The sequence below is a fragment of the Cnephaeus nilssonii genome (assembly GCF_951640355.1).
Source record: "Cnephaeus nilssonii genome assembly, chromosome: 1".
In the NCBI taxonomy this organism is placed as follows: domain Eukaryota; kingdom Metazoa; phylum Chordata; class Mammalia; order Chiroptera; family Vespertilionidae; genus Cnephaeus; species Cnephaeus nilssonii.
Window position 1 is genome coordinate 36,730,140 of NC_137072.1, and position 21,279 is coordinate 36,751,418.

The following is a 21,279-nucleotide window of genomic DNA, read 5'->3' on the forward strand; positions in this document are numbered from 1 at the left end:
ACTCAGTGTAGACTGACCACAGAGTTGGGATTTTAATATAAGGTTTTTCCATGTGTAAGAACTGCATTGTGGGTAGTTAGAAAGAAGCAGAGGACTTACTAGCCAGAGGATGGGGGCCACTATCTCCTGGTCTTTTGATATATCAAGATTTGCAAGCTTTCCCTTATACATAAGTACACTGAGTGGCCAGATTATTATGCGTTCAGAGATCATAATAATCTGGCCACTCAATGTATATCCTAATTTTGACTTTTTAATGTTTTAAGATATTATTCTGATTAATAAAATATATTCCAATGCCAAAAAATGGAAAATGTAAACAAATTTAATTGCCAATAATCTCTCTGCTCAGAGAAAACCACAAATAATATTTTTGGCATGTTTCCCTCCAGTCTGGTAAATGTAAATATTATGTTATTATTTATAGAACAAATTGTTGGCTGTGTTAATATACCCTAATTTTTATGTTATAATTCACTAATATTGTAAATTATCTTTCTAAAGTGTTTTTTTAAATTTTTTTCTACTATTTCTAATCCTTACAATTGAATATTAATTTTATTTCATTTATTCTTATTCAGTAATATCCTGTATAATAAAAAGCCAGGGGCCATAAGTATGATGACCGGAACGACCGCTCAACCAGTTGCCATGAGGTGCATTGACCACCTCTCATTCCCTCTCCTCCTCACCTCCCCCACTCCCACATCCCCACCTGAAGACAAACAGGAAGCCATGGGGAAGTGGGGCGGGTGGCAGTGGGGCGGGACTGGGGACTGGCGAGCAGGCAGAAGGGCTGACCTCTTGGTCCTTCCCCAGGCCCATAAGCTCCGATGGATCAGCGATGGTGAATGGGGGAACTGGGGTGGGTGGTGGGAGGAACAGGCTCAAGCCATTGGGATTCCCAGCTCATCCCTTGCTGCTCTGGGACTCAGGCTGGCGGAAAAGCGGGCACCACCAGCGACTTCACCTCCTTGTGTGTGCCGGGCTGGCTGCTGATGGAATGCGCTGCCTGCTCCGGGCTGCTCACGCAGGCGCCAGTGCTGCTTCTGGGGCTTGGGGCACTGACAGAAGCTGCAGGGTGCGCCCTGGACCTACCCGCCCTGGCAGCGGAGGCTGCGTTCATACTGGGGACTGGCGAATGGGCAGAAGACGGCCCTGATCACAGGCTAGGCCTAGGAACCCTACCCACACAATTTCATGCACTGGGCCTCTAATTGAATTATAAGGCTATAGGTTTTCTAATCATAGCTTTGTCCACACTGAATACATTTTCTATACTGAGTTCTAATTGTTGAGATTTGCTTTCCTAATTTTCAAATTATCCAATAATTAATTGGAATAGTAACTTGAACTGTTTGAAAATTCTAGAGTTTGTTATTCCTTGTGATATAATGTCATTTTAATTTTTGTGACTTTCCAAAGGCATAGAAATCTTCTATTTGTTGAGGATTATTTTCAATACGTTGTCACAGGTGGGGTTTTGGAAGCATATCCTGAGATGGAGTATAGCATCTGCATTAATATTATGGATCAACACCTGGGGAAGGTAGGAAATAAAACAGGAATGGACTGTGGATAGAGTCAGAGTCTACACAGATCCAAAAATAGGGAAGCCCTGGAGCCAGCATTGGCTGTGAGAATTGTTCAGAATTGAGGAGAAAGGCCAGATTTCATACTTCCTCATAAGTTATGGGAATAGGGCTGTCCTCAAGAAGGTTGTGACTGGAGCAAGTAGTTCTGCAGATGAGGTAAGCACTGCAGGAGCTGACCAGTAAAGGCTGGGGCAAAAAGTCTACCTTAGAAGGACAATAAATCTTCTCTGTGTTGAGCATAATATAAATTAAAATAGTCTTATAAATCCTATTATTCAAATTTTCTATATTCTAGTTTCAGGAAATATTCCATTGTATCTACAGGATTTTTAAAAATTTAAAACCCTTTATCTATAATAATAAAAGCGTAATATGCAGATTGACCAAATGACTGAATAGCAGGATGACCTTCTGGACAACCACGCTATGACACGCATTGGCACCAGGCCAGCCAAGGCAGGTGCCATGTGATTGGTTGGGGGGCCCTGCCATTTCCCCACAATTGCCCTGTAGAGGGAGGCCCAGGCCACCCTCTGTGGGACGATCAATAGGGGGGCTTCACGATCAATAATCAATTGCCCCAGCTGGGTGGATGGGGCCTCCCTCTGCTGTGCGATCGATCATGGAGCCCTGTGATTGATTGCCTCCCATGACCGATTGCCCTGCAGAGGGAGGCCCAGGCCAGCCAAGCGATCAGACCCCACACCTGTTGCCCACAGAGGGAGGCAACTGGTGATGGGGGGGGGGGGGGCAGCACCGCACAGATGGCAAGCAGTGGCAGCAGCGGGGGCAGGGCCATCTGTGGGCAGCCAGGGGAAGGAAAGTCCCAATAGGCCCTGATCACCGGCCAGGCCTAGGGACCCTACCTGAGGGGTCCTGGATTGTGTGAAGTCACAGGCTGGGCTGAGAGACATCCCCCAACCCCCATGCATGAATTTCATACACTGAGTCTCTAGTTTTTAAATAATTTTGGTTTTACAGAAGAGTTACAAAGTTAGTGTAGAGATACTCTCTACCTAGGTTCCCTTAATGTTAACATATTGCATAACCATGGTACATTTATGAAAACAAAGAGGTATAATTCTAAGTAAATTAACTATGCTTTATTCAGATGTCCTTGTTTTGTTTGTTTTTTCCTACTAGTGTTCTTTTTCTGTCCCAGGATGCAATCCACAATAGCACGTTTCATTCAGTTGTCATGTTTCCTTAAACCTGTGACACTTTTACAGTCTTTTTATATTTCTAAATTTATGTTCTATTTCTGTATAGTTAGTATACAATCTTATATTAGTTATATTAGTTTCAGGTGTACAATATTAGTGGTTCAACATTTTTATACCTGACAATGCTATTACCCCACTAATTCTAATAATCATCTGTCACAATGTAAACTTATCAAAATACTATTGACCATATTCCCTTTCCCCTTTTCACTAATCCTCTGAGCCTCTCACTTCTGGTAACCATCCCTTTGGTCTCTGTTTCTATGAGTCTGTTTTAGTTTTGTTTGTTTTATTTTATTTTGATTTTAGATTCCATATATAAGTGAAAACATATGGCATTTGTCCTTCTCTGCCTGACTTATTTCATTTAGTGTAACAACCTCTAGATATATCCAATTTGTTGTTGCAAATTACAAGATTACAAAGCTATAATAATCAAAACAGTATGGTAGTAGTATGGTAGTAGCTCAAAAACAGACACATAGATCAATGGAACAGATTAGGAATAAACTCTCACTTATATGGTCAACCGATCTAAACAAAGAAGGTAAAATTTTTCCCCTGGAGTAATGGCAGTTTCTTCAACAAGTAGTGCTGGGAAAACTGGACATATACATGCAAAAATTAAGTAAAACTGTACCTACTCTCTTACACCATATACAAAAAGTAAGTTCAGAATGGGTTGAAAACTAAAATGTAAGACCTGAAACCGTAAAACTCCTGGAAGAACATGAGAAGTAAACTATTTGACATCAGTCTGAGTGAAATGTGTTTGGATATATCCCCTCAAGCAACGGAAACAAAAGCACAAATAAACAAATGGGACTGTATCAAACTAAAAAGCTTCTGCACAGTGAAATAAACCTTCAAAAAAACAAAAACAAAAAAACAACCTACTGAATAGGATAATATATTCACAAATGATATATCTAATAACAAGTTAATATCCAAAATATATAAGGAACTCAGACAATGCAACAACATCAATTCAATTGAAAAATGGCTATCTGCTGGGTTTATCAAAAACTGGGAAAATATGTTGAAGCTATTGTATTTTTGTCAATATTGCCTTTTAAAAAATGTTTAAAGCTTTTCACCTTAAATAATTACAACTAACAAAAAAAGTGGAAAAATAATACAAAAAAAATCACCATAACCTTTCACTCTGTTTCTCCTATATAACTACAACACCATTATCAAAACCAGAAAGTTAACATTGATAAAATGCTATCTACTAAATCTGCAGATCTTATTTTAACTTTATCAATTATTCAACTGTTCTTTTTCTCTTCCAAGAGATAGTCCCAGACCCCCATTCCAATTAGTTGTCTTTAGTCTACTCCAGTATGACAGTTTATCATTTTTTATTTGTGTTTAAGGACTCTGACATTTTGAAGTGACCTGGCCAGTTATGTTCTAGAATGCCCCTTAGGTTAGGTTTGATTGATGCTTCTTTCTGATTAAATTCAAGTTAGACATTTTTTACAGGAATATCATAGAATTTGTGTCATTCTCAGTGCATCAAGTCAGGAGATATGTGGTGCTGATATGTGTCATTATTGAGAATGTTAAATGTGATCACTTGGATAAAGTAGAATTTTAATTCCTCCTTTTGTCATTGATACATATCTTATGTGGTGTTAATTTTAAAGTATGTAAATACTCTTCTCTTATACTTTTGCCCACTAATTTTAGCATCTATGATAACTTTTGCCTGAAACAAATTTTACTTACTGTAGTGTTGGTAAATGATGACTTTCTATTTTCAGCATTCCTTTTATATTCATACTACGGGCCTGGAGCATGAAATTTGTGCACTCAGAGGAGCGGGGGCTCTCAGCCTGGCCTGTGCCCTCTTGCAGTCTGGGAGCCCCCGGGGGGATGTCTGACTAGGCCAAAACTGGCTCTCTGACATCCCCCAATGGGTCCTGGATTATGAAAGGGTGCAGGCCAGGCCTAGAGACCCCACCTGTGCATGATCAGGTCCGAGGAGGGACACGGGAGGTTGGCCAGCTGGGGAGGGACCACTGGAGGGCTCCAGGGTGTGTCTGGCCCATCTCACTCAGTCCCAATCGGCCGGATCCCAGCAGCAAGCTAACTTACCTGTTGGAGCGTCTGCCCCCTGGTGGTCAGTGCACGTCATAGCAACTGGTCAACCAGTCAACTGTCTGCCCCCTGGTGGTCAGTGCACATCATAGCGAGTGATTCAGCAGCCTTAGCATATCATTAGCATATTACGCTTTGATTGGTTGAATGGCCGACTGGATGACTGGACACTTAGCATATTAGGCTTTTATTATATGGGATTGTAGGTTAGAATTATACTATAAGAAAAAGTTTTCCCTTCTTTCCTATTTATTGATTTGTGGGTTATTTGTATCAGGAGAGACTTATGGATATTTGTTTTATTTTATGGGTTATATTTAATTACTGCCATTAATTATTTTGTAGCTCAAATTGTCCCACATTCTCCTTGCATTTTAAATATTTTGGTCTACATTTTTTATTACATGCTCTTTAGCACAACAATTTATACTTTTTTTTTTTTAGTTTTTCTAATCTTATTGATCTAACAAAAGTCTGCTAATAGCAATGAAATAAACATCTATATATATTTATGTGATACAGTTGAACAAAACCCATTGTTCTATACCTATAGATTTCCAAAATATTATAAAATGTGCAGTTAATATTAACATGTACATTGTTCTTTTATTTCAATGGTCTTAACTCACTACCAGTTCGTTCTACATCTGTAAAAAGTAATATTACCCATTACTCAAATAAAGGCATTCAAGTACTAGACTATTACACATAAATCTGACCTATTCATCTCTGCTTTAATCAGAGTTATAAAATCTGCAATATAAAAAAAATAAAATCCAATTATACAAAAAAAAAAAAACCCACACATTTAATGTGAATTGTACCATTTATTGAGAGGAAATGGTCTGGGTTTTTTTTAAAGTTTATTTTCTTGAACCACTATTGTGTCTGGCAATAATATTATGACCCCTGTTTTGTTTCTATTTTCATTTGCTTGTAGTTAGAACACTTCTTCCTTTTCCTATGCTTATGTAATTTCCCCCATAATTGTTATACTCCTCTGGTCATTTTCATAAGAGGAAATTTACACATCCACTCTTGTGTCACCACCTAAGAGCTCCTTATGTTTGTTTCTGACAAATTACTACAAGTTAATATATAAACAATTTATGGTGGTGATGAGAACGAACCTGAAAAGGATATGGTTTGAGGTTCATAAAGTAAACTCGGCTAATGTTGAGCCTGACTAATAAATCAACATCTAATGCTCTGCTATCAAATACTAATTAATTCTTCCTTTCCTCCCTCATATTAATTTAGTGTCATTCCAAGTCTTTAGGGGAGAGTGCTTGCAGCTTTCAGCAGGAACACTCTTATGCCGTGCCAGAGATTTTTATTAATTGCAGTAAATATAGTGACTTTGGACAACTGAATTTAGAAAAGAAAGATGAGTTTGGAAGAGTGTTCTCCCCTTTGGCAAGTATGATATTTTGGGATCTCAATAAATCATTGCACCTAATAGAACTGTAAGTAATTTTTTTTCACATCCTTTGTACTACTCAGATATTCTAATAATCCTATTACAAGGACTCATATAAACACCAACTTCAAAATACAAAATAGAAAGGGTGCTATGTAGTTTGAATGGCTGATAACTATTATGTGAATTAAACACATGGACATTCATCATACTTTGCTATGCATAAAATGTGAAAAGGGATATTCTCTTTGTACCTTTTTAAATGTATGTTATTGCAGAGATAAAACAATGTTATAAGGCAAGGAAGACCCAACCAGTGGTAAATTCTGCCTCAGATGCCTGTGTGGGTCTGCAGGAATGCAATTTCTCCCAGCTCACTGCCAAAGTCATATGTAATTTAAGACTAGGAGCTGGAAAGAGTGAAAGAAAGATAATGAGGGATTACTTCCAGGGAGAGGTATAATTTACTCAATAACTTGGGTCAGGAAGAGGATGGCTCTCATTTGGTCTGTCTTTTCAAACTAGTGCTAGATTTTTGAGTGCGTAGATTTTTCATTTCTTATTGAACTTTTCAAACATTTCAGAATTTTGGGACCACACTTAAGAGTTTAGACATCATGTCATGACTTGCTTGGAAAGGACCTCTTTCTCAGTGTATGCCGAGTTGTGGAGTTGAACTTGAGTTTGGAGGGCCTGCTATTGAAGGGAAGAATCCATCAGAGTCCTCCAGTTGGCCCATTACCCGGGCCTGAGCACATGGGTGTTCAATGTCCAACCTGCCTAAGGCTGGTTCAGCTAAAGCTATTCACTTTACATCCATGGCTCCCTTAGGAGTGGTAACCCAGGATGGGGAAAATTACTTGGAACGATACTGTGTGAACTATGTGCTGAAAGAAATATAGTTGTTTGGGGAAACTATATTATTTTTTCACCACCAAGGCAGCATTTAGCATACTCTAAGAAGTAAAGCAGCTTCCAAATGTGTTAAAAATATGAACAGAAGGAAAACACACCTACTCAGCAAATTGGGTTCAATGTGTGTAAAGTTCAAAGAAAGATAAACAGCAGTAAAAGTTGCTGGTCCAGGGTCAGCATGCCTCTTAAATGACACGCTGCCAAAGGTTACTGAAGGCATACACTTTGCTAGAAACTGTTCGTTTAAAAACTAGATACTCAAATAAATCAATTCCATTAGAACCCCGAGAAAGACAGGGAAAAATATGTGCACAGATCAATCTTTCCTTTAGGTTTTAGCTTAGATTGCTAGACATAAAAATATCAGAAAATGTTTTAGCTTTGATTTTATTAGTGAAGTCAAATGTAAGAGTTCCCAAGACATTATACAGAGCTACATAGATTGTGTATATGTGTCATGACCTCTAAACACCCATTGAATTTTGTACCTACCCAGCACCATTTTTTTGTTTCTCTGGAATTCCTACAACTATACAAGTATATATCAAAACAGTTCTTGTTTCTCAATGGACTTCTCTTCAAATCTAAATTTACTAAGAAAGTGTTAATATTTCTAGCATCTGTAGGTTATATTAAAAACAGATTCTTGTGGGAAATTCTAGTTCAGAAGGTCTCATTTTCATAACTTTAAACTGCATTTAAAAAGTTACATGTAAGGTACATTGTTAAAATTTCTAGCACCCACCTACCAATCCTCTCATTTATTTTTGGATCTTTTTAGCACTTAGCACTAAATATCTTGCGATAGAGATATTTATATTCTTTTTAAAATTTCTTTATTGATTAAGGTATTACATATGTGTCCTCATCCCCGAATTACCCCCCAAACCCCCCACTCATGCCCTCACCCCCCAAGATATTTATATTCTTGTCATTTCTTCTACAAGGGAAGAGGCTTATAGTTAATACCTGAAAGATGAGACAGAGGACCAAAAACCAGGACTACAGGCTTTATTAGAGGAGAAGGACCCCCGCCGAGCTGCCCCACAAGGGGGAGTAGCCCATGTGCAGAGGGAAACATGCCTTTTGAAGGGAGGAACGGGAAGGGATGGGGCTTAGGGTACTCGGCATGCGCTGATTGGTGGTTTCATATAAGGCACATGATTAGGCACTTAGGTGCTTAGGAACAAGAGCTTAGGGTATTTGGCAAGTGCTGATTGGTGGTTCAATGTATAGTCCATCTAAGGTGCCTAGTTAGGTGCTCAGGAATATCCAGGCCGCCCGTACAGGTTACCTCATACTCCGTCCATCAGTTGGGGGAAGGGAGGATCTATCATTACCCTTGTTTGATTATCTTCCTATATTGTTTAAGGCAGCATTTCACAATATGTTCCATAATGTGACCGGGTTTTAGGAGGAATGAAGTGTCTCTATTCATGCAAGCATAAAAAGAAAATGTGACCATAGGCACTGTGGCTCATTTGGTTGGAGTGTCAACCCATACACTGAAAGACCATGGGTTCAATACCCAGTCAGGGCATGTACCCAGGTTGTGGTTGGAACCCCTGGATAGGTTCTGATGTGAACTCCAAATATATAGGATTGCCTATTAAAGTATTTTGCCATGTAATAATAAAGACACAGACTATTTTCTTCATCCTACAAAGCCTCTTTGTGCCCTGATCTATCATTCCCCTCCTCCTCCCAAACCCAGGTAATCATTGCTTTGCTTTCTGTAAATAGAAAATAGTTTTGCCAGTTTTAGAATGTTATATCAATAAAATAAAATATCCTCTTGTCTGTCTTCTTTCACTTATTAAATTGTATTTATATACATGTTATTAATGAAAATAAGTCATTCATTTTTATTGCCAGTATTATTTTATTGAGTGACTAGACCACACTTGGTGGATCCATTCTTCTGTTAGGACTTTTGGGCTGATTTAAGTTTAGGCTATTAATTATAAAGCTACTTTGTATAAGTCTTTATTGACATACTAGAGGCCCGGGTGCACAAAATTTGCAGGGAGCGGGCCTAAGCCACAGTCTGGCCTCCCTCTGCAGGAGACAACCAGGCTGATCAGGGGAAGGCGCCATCCCCATCACCCCACTGCAGCTGCCACTGCTGGCCGCCATAGCTGTCAAGATTTTTTTCATCAACACAGACTCTAGTTCCTTCACCATGAAAAAATGACAACTTTCTTTAAGCATTTTCAAGATGTCTCTTTCATAGGATATGATCTTCCTTCCTTTCTTTCTTTCTTTCTTTCTTTCTTTCTTTCTTTCTTTCTTTCTTTCTTTCTTTCTTTCTTTCTTTCTTCCTTCCTTCCTTCCTTCCTTCCTTCCTTCCTTCCTTCCTTTCTTTCTTTCTTTCTTTCTTTCTTTCTTTCTTTCTTTCTTTCTTTCTTTCTTTCTTTCTTTCTTTCTTTCTTTCTTCTTTCTTTCTTTCTTCTTTCTCATCACCTGAGGATATTTTTCCATTGATTTTCAGAGAGCATGGAAGAGAGAGGGAAAGACAGAGAGAAACATCAATGTGAGAGGGACACTTCGGTTGGTTGCCTCCTGCATGAGCCCTGACCTGGGCCCTGGCCAGGGAGGACCCTGCAACCTAGGTACATGCCCTTGACCAGAATTGAATCGGGACCCTGCGACCAGTAGGCTGAGGCTCTATCCACTGAGCCAAACTGGCTAGGTCAGGATATGACATTTCTTAGCCCCTCCAGCAGCGGACCTTCGTTTTTTTCCTCCAGGAGTGAGGTGGAAAAACCCTAGAACACCTTCTTGGATTCTAATTACGCAAATTACCAAGAACACTGTGAGTGGCAGCGTACAGGGAGCTTAACCAATGAGCGGTCAGAAAAGGTGTTTCCTCTACAGCTCACATGCAGAGGCGGGACTGCTGGTGTGCCCTGGCTGGTAGGCCCCATTCTCTGTGGGCAGGCCCTGCTCCCTGCCCTCTGTGGGCCTGCTCTGTCCTGCTCACTGTGGGCCTGCACCATCTATGGCTTGATTCACCATGCAGCAGTCCCCTCCTGCCCACCTGCGCATGCAGCCTCCTCCTGAGCATTCACGACTGTTATAGTGTCCCGGCTTATTTGTATATTACCTCTTTATATATATTTTTTCATTTCCCTGTGGTGTTATATATGGTTTAACTTTTGACAAATTTAAAAATCATTTTCTATTTCCACTAGCAAAGTATGAGATTTCCTATTTCATACCCTCACTTAGTGTTCTTTTTAGTTTTAGCCATTTATTTGTGTATAAATATTTTTTCCAGAAATTCTATTTTTCAGTTCTAGAATTGCCATTTGAAATGGGAAGAACTTTATTGTTTTTATCTTGTTAATGCTTATTGTTTTCCATTACTTTTAATTTATTTATTAACATATAATTGCTGCTTTAAAATTATTGTATTTTAGTTGAGATGTCTGGTGCATCTTGATTTTTTTTTCTTCTGAAAATGTATTCTATTTTCTAGATTCTTCTTATGTCTGTTAATGTTGGATTATATCTTGGGTATGATGAATATTAACTTCTGGATTATGAATTCTGTTACATTTCTCTGATAAATATTGTTTTATGTTATTTTGTAAAGTTTATCTATTGATTTGAGAGAGAGAAACATCAATTTGTTTCAAATTGTTGTTCCACTTATTTATGCATTCATTGGTTAATTCTTGTATGTGTGCTGACCAGGATTGAACCTACAACCTTGGCAGATAGGGATAATGCTCTAACTAACTGAGCTATCCAGCCAAAGGCATTGTTTCACATGTTTTAGAAGATAATTTTCTTGGTTTTATTCGGAGCTGCAAACTCTATTCCTTGAAAATACAAATCAGTTCTTAGATCATTTGTCTTTAGCTGAGATGTTTTTGGTTCATCCTATACAGGTAGTTTCAGGGGTCAGTAGAGATGTGGGTGGAAAGGTTTGGGTGATCCTCCTCTCTAGCTCTTTCACTTATGGGATTCTCCCAGTCTCTTCAGTATTCAGTGTTTCCCAACCTCACTGTTCAGGTGTCCCTGGCCAGGAAGACTGGGTTTTTCATGCATGCCATCCATTAATACTGTGCATGCCACAGAGACTGCACTTGATTCCAGGTTATAAGCAAAAGAACCTTTATAGCTCCCATCTGCAGTCCTTTCATAAAGTGTGTACTGAGCATTAGTATTTCTGCTACAGTGACTTTAGGTAGTTCCTTTTTTTCATAGGTGCATAATTTTTAGTTGCTTTTTGCAGAGGTTACATGGTAGGAACTTATAGTCTGTCTACTTAGAAGTAAACATTCATCTATGTTGTGTTTTTGCTCTCATGATGTCATTTAATGACCAGAATTTATTAATTCTAATGAAGACCAATATATCATTTTTTAACTTTATGTTTGATTATTGCTACTTGTGCACTATTTACCTAATTCAGGTAATTGGGATTTCCTTTTATATTTTTTTCCAAAGCATTCAGTGTTTTAACTTTCTCATTTAGAACTATGATTAACTAGAATGATTTTTACATGTGGTGTGAGTTATTGAACAAAAATTTTAACCACTTTGAGATTCATTTGAATTAATTTTGATACAAATAGTTAAGTAGCTACAGTTTAATATAACTAAGTAGCTACATAGAAAAAATTCCAAGTAAATGCTAGATATAGACCCAGAATTTTAAAATTTCACCTATGATTAGAACTCCGGTATCTTCATATTAACTAGGAGAATAAAAAATCTGCTGTCACTAATTAATGGGACTCTAAGTGAAAGTACCAACTATATGGACTGTTCAAATGACACCAACAAAAATGTTTTGATCAAATTCACCTTTCTAAAGCAACTAAATTAAGTTTCTCAAGTCAAGCATGTAATTAGAATCCTTTCCTCTCTTGTATATATACTTTACCCATGAAGTATGCTTGAAATAGTTTCTATTTTATAAATTAAAACAGAAGAGTACTTTAGTCTCTTCCCTTTATGAATGAAGCTTTAAATACATAAAAATTTAGCAACCAAATCTAGACACTTTATTTATTGTACTTTAAAATTTAAAAAAAATTATATTAAGACTACATGTCTAAGAGATATTTTTTAAAATACCCTATAGTTTATATTGTCTCTTTAATTATCTTTTAAAATAATATTTTCTGTGTAAAATAGAAAAAGGGGAAAAGAGTGAAAATAAACAGATGAAAAATAGAACTCATGATCAGAAAGTTAAAAAGCATAATGATAGATGTTATGAAGAATAAACCAAAATATGATTTCACAAGTAAAATTTAGAATTAGTGTTTCTATAACAAGTTTAATTTTGTAAAATATTATTTTACATAGGGTTTTATCCCCAAATGTTATATTTTTTAAAGTGAGATTAATGATGTTGATTGGATGATAGCCTCACAGATTGTCAAGATAAAGAATGTGACCCCTAGATATACATGATACTTCGATAAAAACAAAAAACAAAAACCCAGGCAGTTTACATGCGTGTCCCTTATAGCTGTTGAACTTTATTTTAACAATTCATTTTGATTAGAAAACAATAGAAATCAGAACACACTTCAATACTACTATTACAATTTGAACACTTGTAGATACCTGCACATTGTCATTGGTCACTGAATACATTACAAGTGGAATTTAAAAATAAAACCAATAAAACATATTTGAATATAGTTGAATAAGTCTAGGAAGAAATAAGAAATGAGTAAATTGCCACTGACTAGAAACGTATTTTATATTTCACTTGATAGGCATGTTCCCCCTTTTTCTTACATCTGTATTTCTTTTTCCAAATATCTAGAGTGCTCAGATATTTGGCCAAACATGTTTCTGTGAGGGTGATTTGGGATTATATCAACATTTGAGTCAGTAAACTGAGTCAAGGAGATTGTCTCCCCCTATGTGGGTGAGCCTCATCCAATCAGGTGAAGTCCTGAATTACCGGCTGGAAGTGAAACCTCGGGCTTCCTCGGGTCTGGAGCCTGCCCGCCTTGTACTGGAGCTGCACCATGGGCCCTCCTTGTGGACTCACCCTGCAGATTGTGGGACCTGTCAGCCTCCATAATCACATTAGCTCATTCTTTACCACAAGTCTCATATAATTTATCACTGCTAAAAAAGACTCCCTGGCTGGAGAGCAGAACTGGAGAGTGGCTGGTGGGCGACCCCGGCAGACCTGAAGCCACAGGCTGCAAGTTGGTCTGATGTGTTTTCTGCCCTGAGACCGGGGAAGCACTCACTAAGCAGAAGACGGTCTGCTGCTTCAGGAGTTGGCTTCAGATGAACTGGTTTCAGATTATACCGTATGGAAATCCATGATTACCTCCGTACTTGCATTGCCTGTTCCCTTGTGACCCCGGTGCCAGTGGTCGGGTTTTTCCTTGACAGAAGTGAGGCAGCGGGCGGCCTGGCCTCTCTGGAGTACCTTACTACATGCGCCAGGTCTGGTGGGTCAATGGCGTGCAGCGCCCTGCCTGGCCAGTCAGGGAGTGTGTGTGTGTGGTGGGGGAGGGGGCAGCTGGTTGCTTCCTCACCTTTACTGGAACAGCCCTGGCTCCCTAACTCCCAGCTCCCGGGTGCTCCATAGCCACCAGTGTGCCTCCTGAGAACACAGCAATCGCTAGAAGCAGCCCCTCCTCCAGGCCCAGGCAAAGCTGCCCTCAGTTGCCCCCATCTCATGGGACACAGTCATTGCTTTATGCATCAGCCACAGGCTGAGGCACTGGATCTTCTCTCCAATCCCGACCCCTACCCCCACAACCTTCCTCCCATCATGTTAGAGGTGCTGAGTGAAGATGATCAGATATACGTATATGATGTTCATTTGTCATGGGAATAAGCCGGTATGCAGAGCAGAAGGAACAACAGCTAGCTGAGCCGGGGCGTTTTGAGATAAAGTCTTTTCATCTTTCTGCAAACAGTTTCTCACTCAGTTACTTCATGGCTTTGCACAGGGAAGAGGACTGGAGTGTGCGGAAGGGAGAGGATTCCCAGCCTGGAGGAGCTGAGGTGCAGAGCCTCCCTCAGGAGCTCCTGGCCAGTGCCTGGCCAGCTGTCTTCAGGAGAGCAAGAGGCTTGAAGATCAGCTTCAGCAATGACTGAAGACTCAGGAGCATTTAGATTCAACTTACCTTCCCCTCGACTTTCCTCAGGCTCTGGTGTCCAGAACCTGTGATGGAAGCATCTGCAACTGCTAGCTCTCAGAATGGAAGGACCACTGCAGCTGTCAGAGCAACAGGCACCTGTCTGACCCAACCTGAAGCACCTGGAAAGTCTGATCCCAAGTTCAAGGGAAGAGGAGGTTGCCTCTGAGCTCCATCTTGCTGCACTGCTGGATGTGGTGGACATTTGAGTTGACAGACCCGAGAGCGGGACGGTCTCTCCAGAAGATTTTCTGCTTTTACTCAAAATAACGTTATTCTCAGATCCTGATGCGCTTTGGGGAATGTGCTTATTAATCATGCAAATAAACCATTTGAATGTCAAAAAAGAGTGATATTGTGTAAAAGTAAAGGGGTCAATTCTTCAAGAAGACATAACAATCCACAATACACATGTATCTAATAACAGAGCAACATGACATATGAAGAAAAAAACTGATAGAATTGGAAGGAGAAGTAGATAAATCCACTGTCATAATTGGAGATTTCAGTACACCTCTATCAGTATTTGACAGAAAATGCAGGCATAAAAGCTGTAAGGGTATAGTTGAACAGCACCATCAATCCAATGGATTTCAAAAATAGCAGATTATACATTATTTTTTCAAATTCATATGGCACATTCACAAAGATAGACCATATTCTATGCTATAAAGCATACCTTAACAAATATAAAATAATAGAAATCTTACAAAGTAGGCTTTCATAACACAATAGAATTAAACTAGAAATTAAATATTAGAAAGATGGCTGGGAAAACCTAAGATATTGGAGATTGAACAGTGCAGTTGTAAATAATCCATGGGTCAAAAGAGTCTCAAGGGAAATTAAAAGTATTTCAAACTAACCAGATAAAATATTTTCAATTTCAAATTGAAAATAAAACATTAAAATTTGTGGGATGCATCAAAAGCAATACTTAGGGAGAAACAAACAGCATTGAATCATATATAAGAAAGAAGATAGATCTATAATCAATAACTTAAGCTTCCACTTTATGAAACTAGAGAAAGAAGAGGAATATAAATCTAGAGTGCAGAAGAAAAGAAATAAAAATCAGAGTAGAAATGAATGAAGTTAAAAAGAGGAAAACAGAAAATCAATGAAATCAAAACCTGGTTATTTGAAAATATAAATAAAATGGTAATCCTCTTACAAGGGAAAAAAACAAACAGACAAGAAAAAAATGATAAAAATTACTAATATCAAAGATGAAATAAGGGCCATTACTAATGAATCCATGGACATAAAAAGAGAATAAAGGGATATTATGAACAACTCTATGACCTAAAATTTTATAACTTAAATGAAATGTGTCAATTCTTTGAAAGAGATAATCTAACAAATATCCCAGAAAGAGATGTTTGGAAACCAGTGAGATCCTGAACTTGAATATTCACATTTATTACAGTTGCCAGAAATTTCTCCGCCATTCCTTCTCAGAATATTTTCTCTCCTTGTCACTCTCTTGTCTCCAAAAATTCCAATTCAAATGTCAGACTTCTTTCTCTGTTATGTTTCTTTTAACACATCTTTCATATTTTCAACCTTTTGTCTTTTTACTGCCACCCTAAATAATTTTCAGGTATACATTGTATTTATTCAATTCTTTCTTTATTTAGGTCTAAGCTGATGTTATACCTACTGTTTTTAAAGAAAATTTCAGTCATTTTGTTGTTCAGCTTTAGATTTCAATTTGCTTATTTTTTCTTAATGTGTCTCTCTGTTCTTATATTCTCTTGCTGTTTAATCATTTTTAATAACCTCTTCAGCTTGCTTTCTTGTGTGTCTTGTGATTTTCCTTTTAACTGTAATCTCACCTTCCTTACAAGTTTATATGTGAGAATATTCTGCAGAGTGGGTAAAGTGCCATTTCTCTAAAAGGACTTGCATTTTTTCCTGTGTCCTATAAACCTGGTACTGCAGTAAATTAATTTCTTGTCTAGGGGTGTTTTAGTTACATATAGCTAGATGGTAGAAACATAGCCCTTGATTTCATGTGTGAGTTCGCTTTTCTTATGAATTTTAAGGAGAAATTTTCTTTTTCCTCCACCCAAGCCAAGGCCCTTTCCTATTTGGTTCTGTGGGTCAGGTTTGTCTCCAGAGCACCATTACTGAGGTGTAACTTCTGAGTCCTGATAGACTGCACTTTGGTCATCTTTTCCTTTATCTTCAGTTTTTAAATCAAAACTCATGTTCACCAGGTTTTATCAGATATTTAAGACTGAAATCCAGATTTGACATTTTGTTTTTCTCTTGAATTTCCACTTTTTCATTTGTTTTCAGTTTTTCAAAATACCTCCCTTTTTAGACAGTTGAATAATGCAATGTGTGAGAATGTGGGTGTGTTTTTAAATTTTCTTCCAGAATATTTAGCTGTTTTCAAGAGAATGGTTTTGTCAAGCTATCTGACAGCTATCCTTTTTTCTCTACTTTTCTTTTCTTTCTTTTTCTTTTTTTGATGACATTCTTCCCTATTTTCTTGAGCTTCCCATCTAAACGGCCTGTCCTTCTAGTTCAATGCTTCACATTATTTCTTTTGTCCTTCCATCAAACTCAACTTTCTTAGCATTTCCAGATAAGATAAATTAATTTATACAATGACAATTGTAAGTAATGATAGTATTGTCATCATATAAAGAGAGATTGGCCAGGTTTAAAATCCTTAGGTTCAGTCACCTACATTTATTTTTTTAATCAAATTTGTTTTATTTTTTTTAAATTTAAATTCTTTATTGTTTAATTTATTACATAAGTCTCCTTTTTCTCCATTGACCTCTCCCTGGCCACCCCCAACCCCCAGCACATGCCCTCACCCCCACCCCCACCCTATCTGTGCCCATTGGTTATGTTCATATGCATTCATACAAGTCCTTTGGTTGATCTCTTACCCCTTCACCCCCCGCCTTCCCTCATAGGCTGGATAGTCTATTCCATGCTCCTGTGACTCTGGATCTGTTTTTGTTCATCAGTTTATGTTGTTCATTATATTCTACAAATGAGTGTGATCATCTGATATTTATCTTTCTCTGACTGGATTATTTCACTTAGCATAATGCTCTCCAGTTCCATCCATGCTGTTGCAAATGGTAGGAATTTCTTCTTTTTTATAGCACCTACTTTTGACAGGGTCCTTTAATTTCCATGGAACTCTCCCCCACCTTTTCTCCCAATAAAACTAGGGTAGGAGGATCACAAGAGATATGTGTGGAACTGCTTCATCAAATGCGATTCACCCCAAAAATACAAGCTATAATATTTTTTTTCAACTAAATTTCTTGCATGACCTAAAATGATATGAGCCAAAACCATAAATAATAGGAAAAATTTTAAGGAGTTATGTGAATTTGTGAGAAAAAATATTTTTAAGTTTTTAAATTAAAAATTCACCTTGGTGATATGTTTGATTTGGGAACCAAATACAAAGACAGGCTCTCCACTCTGCCATCTGTTCAGCCAGGACACAGCATGAGAGGCATGTCCTGAGTCAGGCAGAGCCTCGGCCTTTGCCTCTTGCTGGTTCTTTAGTCTCAGACACCAAGTGGGGGTGGGGATGTCTCATGATGGCAAAGAGGCCCTCACATCTTTGACCACCAGGCACCTTTGGGAGCCCCATCACCAGGAGTGGTGATGGTCCACTTCTCCCCATTCCAGATGGTATGCCTGTTTTTTGTTTGTTTGTTTGTTTTTAAAGATCATTGGGGCTTTTTTTTTTTAGTGCCTCTCTGAGTCTGTCTTTAGAATCTATATGCCTTATTCGGCCTGCTGATACATGTGTTGAAAACATGTTTTACACCATAAATGCATTTGTCCTAATGAATATTTGTGAAAGGCAACAAAGGAAATCTTTGTAATTTAGCTTCCTCACCATCAGTGCTGAAATGGAATCAGAAACCATAGTTAGTTTCATTCCCAGAATTTTTATAATAGGACAGCTGCTCAGCATAACTTCCCCTGTTGCTTTGCAATTTATGGTACATCAGATAAAATTAATTTGGAAGTAAAGGCCAAGAAGCTAGTGCATGGACTTTATGAAATTTAATTTGGCCATGTCAGGGGCATATTTTTCATTGGAACATTTTCAGTCTCACTGACATTGCCTTTGGGTTAGGTATCAATTTGTCAATCTGGTTTAAAAATATATGTAAGAAAATAATTATTTGAGAAGCTGGTTTAAAGAAATGAAATACTTAACTTTTCCTCCCTGGATGCTTGAGGACTGGCCATCATCATGAAGGACATAGTAACTATCCAGACCATGAAGTTCATGATCGATAGACTACCTCAGTGGAAACAAATGGTCTTAATGTCTTTTTCCTTTGGACAGCAAGTGTACCTAAGACAGAAATTCAGAAAAAAAAAATTAGTCAAGATGTACAAGACAACACCAGATATCTGGTGTTGTCTTGTACATCTTGTATTTGGATTCAGAACCCAATTTTTGTGGTGGCTAGCCAAACTGGCTTTGGTATAATTTATGATTCCTTGGATTATGAGGAGAAAAATAAACCTAAACATAGACTTGAAAGAAATGGCCCATATAAGGAGGAAAAGACCTCAAGAAAAAAGTTAAAAATAAAATAACATAATGAAGACAGTCAGGGGACTATAAAGTCCAATATTGGTGCTGGCAAAAAGCTGGAGATTGGACCACAGAAGGAGTTAAGATTCTTTAGTGACTTTATCTGTGGTGATTGTATAGATTTTTCATGAGAGGAATAATAAACTAAGAACTTACAAAAAAAGAAATTAAACATTTAACTATACCAACATTAGCATTTTCCAGAACAATGCAATGTCTTTTACCATTATGTTGTATGTTAAAATATAAAGAGGTTTACAACCTAGAATATTAAAGCTGGAGAAATAGTCATTTCTTCAAGTGTGTAAATGGAAATTAACCTAACAATGGGATTGATTATATTATTTCAGCTTGACAAATTATATGACTTCCATTCCTTAAATCTGGAAACAATGGCCGAAAGTAAAAAGGATATAGCTTGTAAGGATCAGATTAGACTTGAAGCATTTTCAGAAAAAGAATTTGCATTATTCATAGCATTTAAAAAGCCAAACTTTGACCTCAGCTGGCCTTTAACACATGGCTTTTAAACACATTTTTGGGGGTTAGGCTGATAAGCATTTTGAAATTCAGAAAGCTTCATTCCATGAATTTTAACTGTGGGTAGATCTCAGAATACTGAAGACACAAGTGTGCTGAGAAATTACATTAACATCAGGGTCCTATGACTTACCTTCCTTTTAAAAAGAATCATATCTTTAATTACTATTTGTTCAGAACACTTTGAACATCTTAGCAGTGAGCGAAAAGGCCAATTGATAGGAAAAATATCTTAATCTGCATCCCATTTCCAGTGGACAAAAGACCATCATTCAGATTTAAAGTGAGAAAATTTTTTTAAAAATAGGAGCCAGCAGCAACATCTGCACACAACTAATCCTGAACCTGAATCAACGCCTCTCCATATTTTAGAATGTGAACATTTCCTCTCATCATATTTTTCATTTCAACATCTCCTGCAGTCAAGCACAGTGAGAAGGACTACTTTATAATCATTTTGATTTATCTATAAGCAGGACATTTGCAAAATCCCTTAAGAACTCATCCTCATAGATTTGTAGCTCAATTAAGTGGATTTAATTAGTGTAGATAGACTGGCTGAAGAAACATATAAGGCTCAAATCCCAAAAGATACTAGGATCTCATGCAGTTTTTTTATTTTAAAAAGTCTTATTTCCTTGCACAGATATATTTTCTTCAAAACATTTGGAAAATAAACTACATATCTGAAGAATGCTGTGACTACAGTTGAATTTTGCAGCCCCAAATTTTTCTACATTCACTTTCAGGAACATGAGTGTAGGGTCAATACATATAGTAAATATTTTTTTTTTATTTGATATCTCAAAGACTGAAAACTCTTAAATCCTCTCTAGTCACATGACAAAATGAAACTCTGGTATCTATAACTCACTTTCATTACCACCACCTCAAATATTTCCAAGGTATATAAAAAAAAAAAGAACTAATGAGTTATTTTTTAATTTTTTTTAAATATGCACTTTATTGATTTTTTTAGAGAGGAAGGGAAAAGGATAGAAAATTAGAAACACCCATGAGAGACAAACATTGATCAGCTGCCTCCTGCACACCCCCTACTCGGGATGTGCTCACAACCAAGTTACATGCCCTTGACCAGAATCAAACCTGGAACCTTTCAGTTTGCAGGCCAACGCTTTAGCCACTGAGCCAAACCAGTTAGGGCAACTAATGAGTTCTTGAGATGACATTTGGTCCCAGACAAAGTAATAATTTTTATATGCATAACCTAATATGATTCTCAACAGGTAGGTCCCAAGAGAAAAAAAGACTGTGATAATAAAAAAAAAAAAGTAGAAGAGAAAGAGAAAAACGGGGAGAAAGAAGTCAAAGAGGAGGAGGAGAGGAAAACTTGATCAAGAGCATACAGCTATTATGTGGCATGTTAGGTAATTTTTCCAAGGTCATGTGGATGGTAGAATCGCCAGGATGACTATGTGGTTATTCTGACACCCAAAACTATGCTGTTTGCCACTTTTGCTACATCCCAGGGCCCTGTGGAAGAAGTGATGAGATTCCATTTGCCTTTTGGACACATAGCAAGATATAGTTCCCTGTCCCCCTGGCAGTTAGAGGCTGTCATATATGTGAGTTCTTGCCACTGGAATATGATATTACTTCATCCTCTGTCCACTAAAACCTTTCTCACAGAATCTTCACTCTCTCTTTCCCTAGTGGTGGGATAAGTAGAAGGCTCAGAGTTCACAGGGCAGAGCAACACCACACAGAAGAAGGGGTTTGGGGC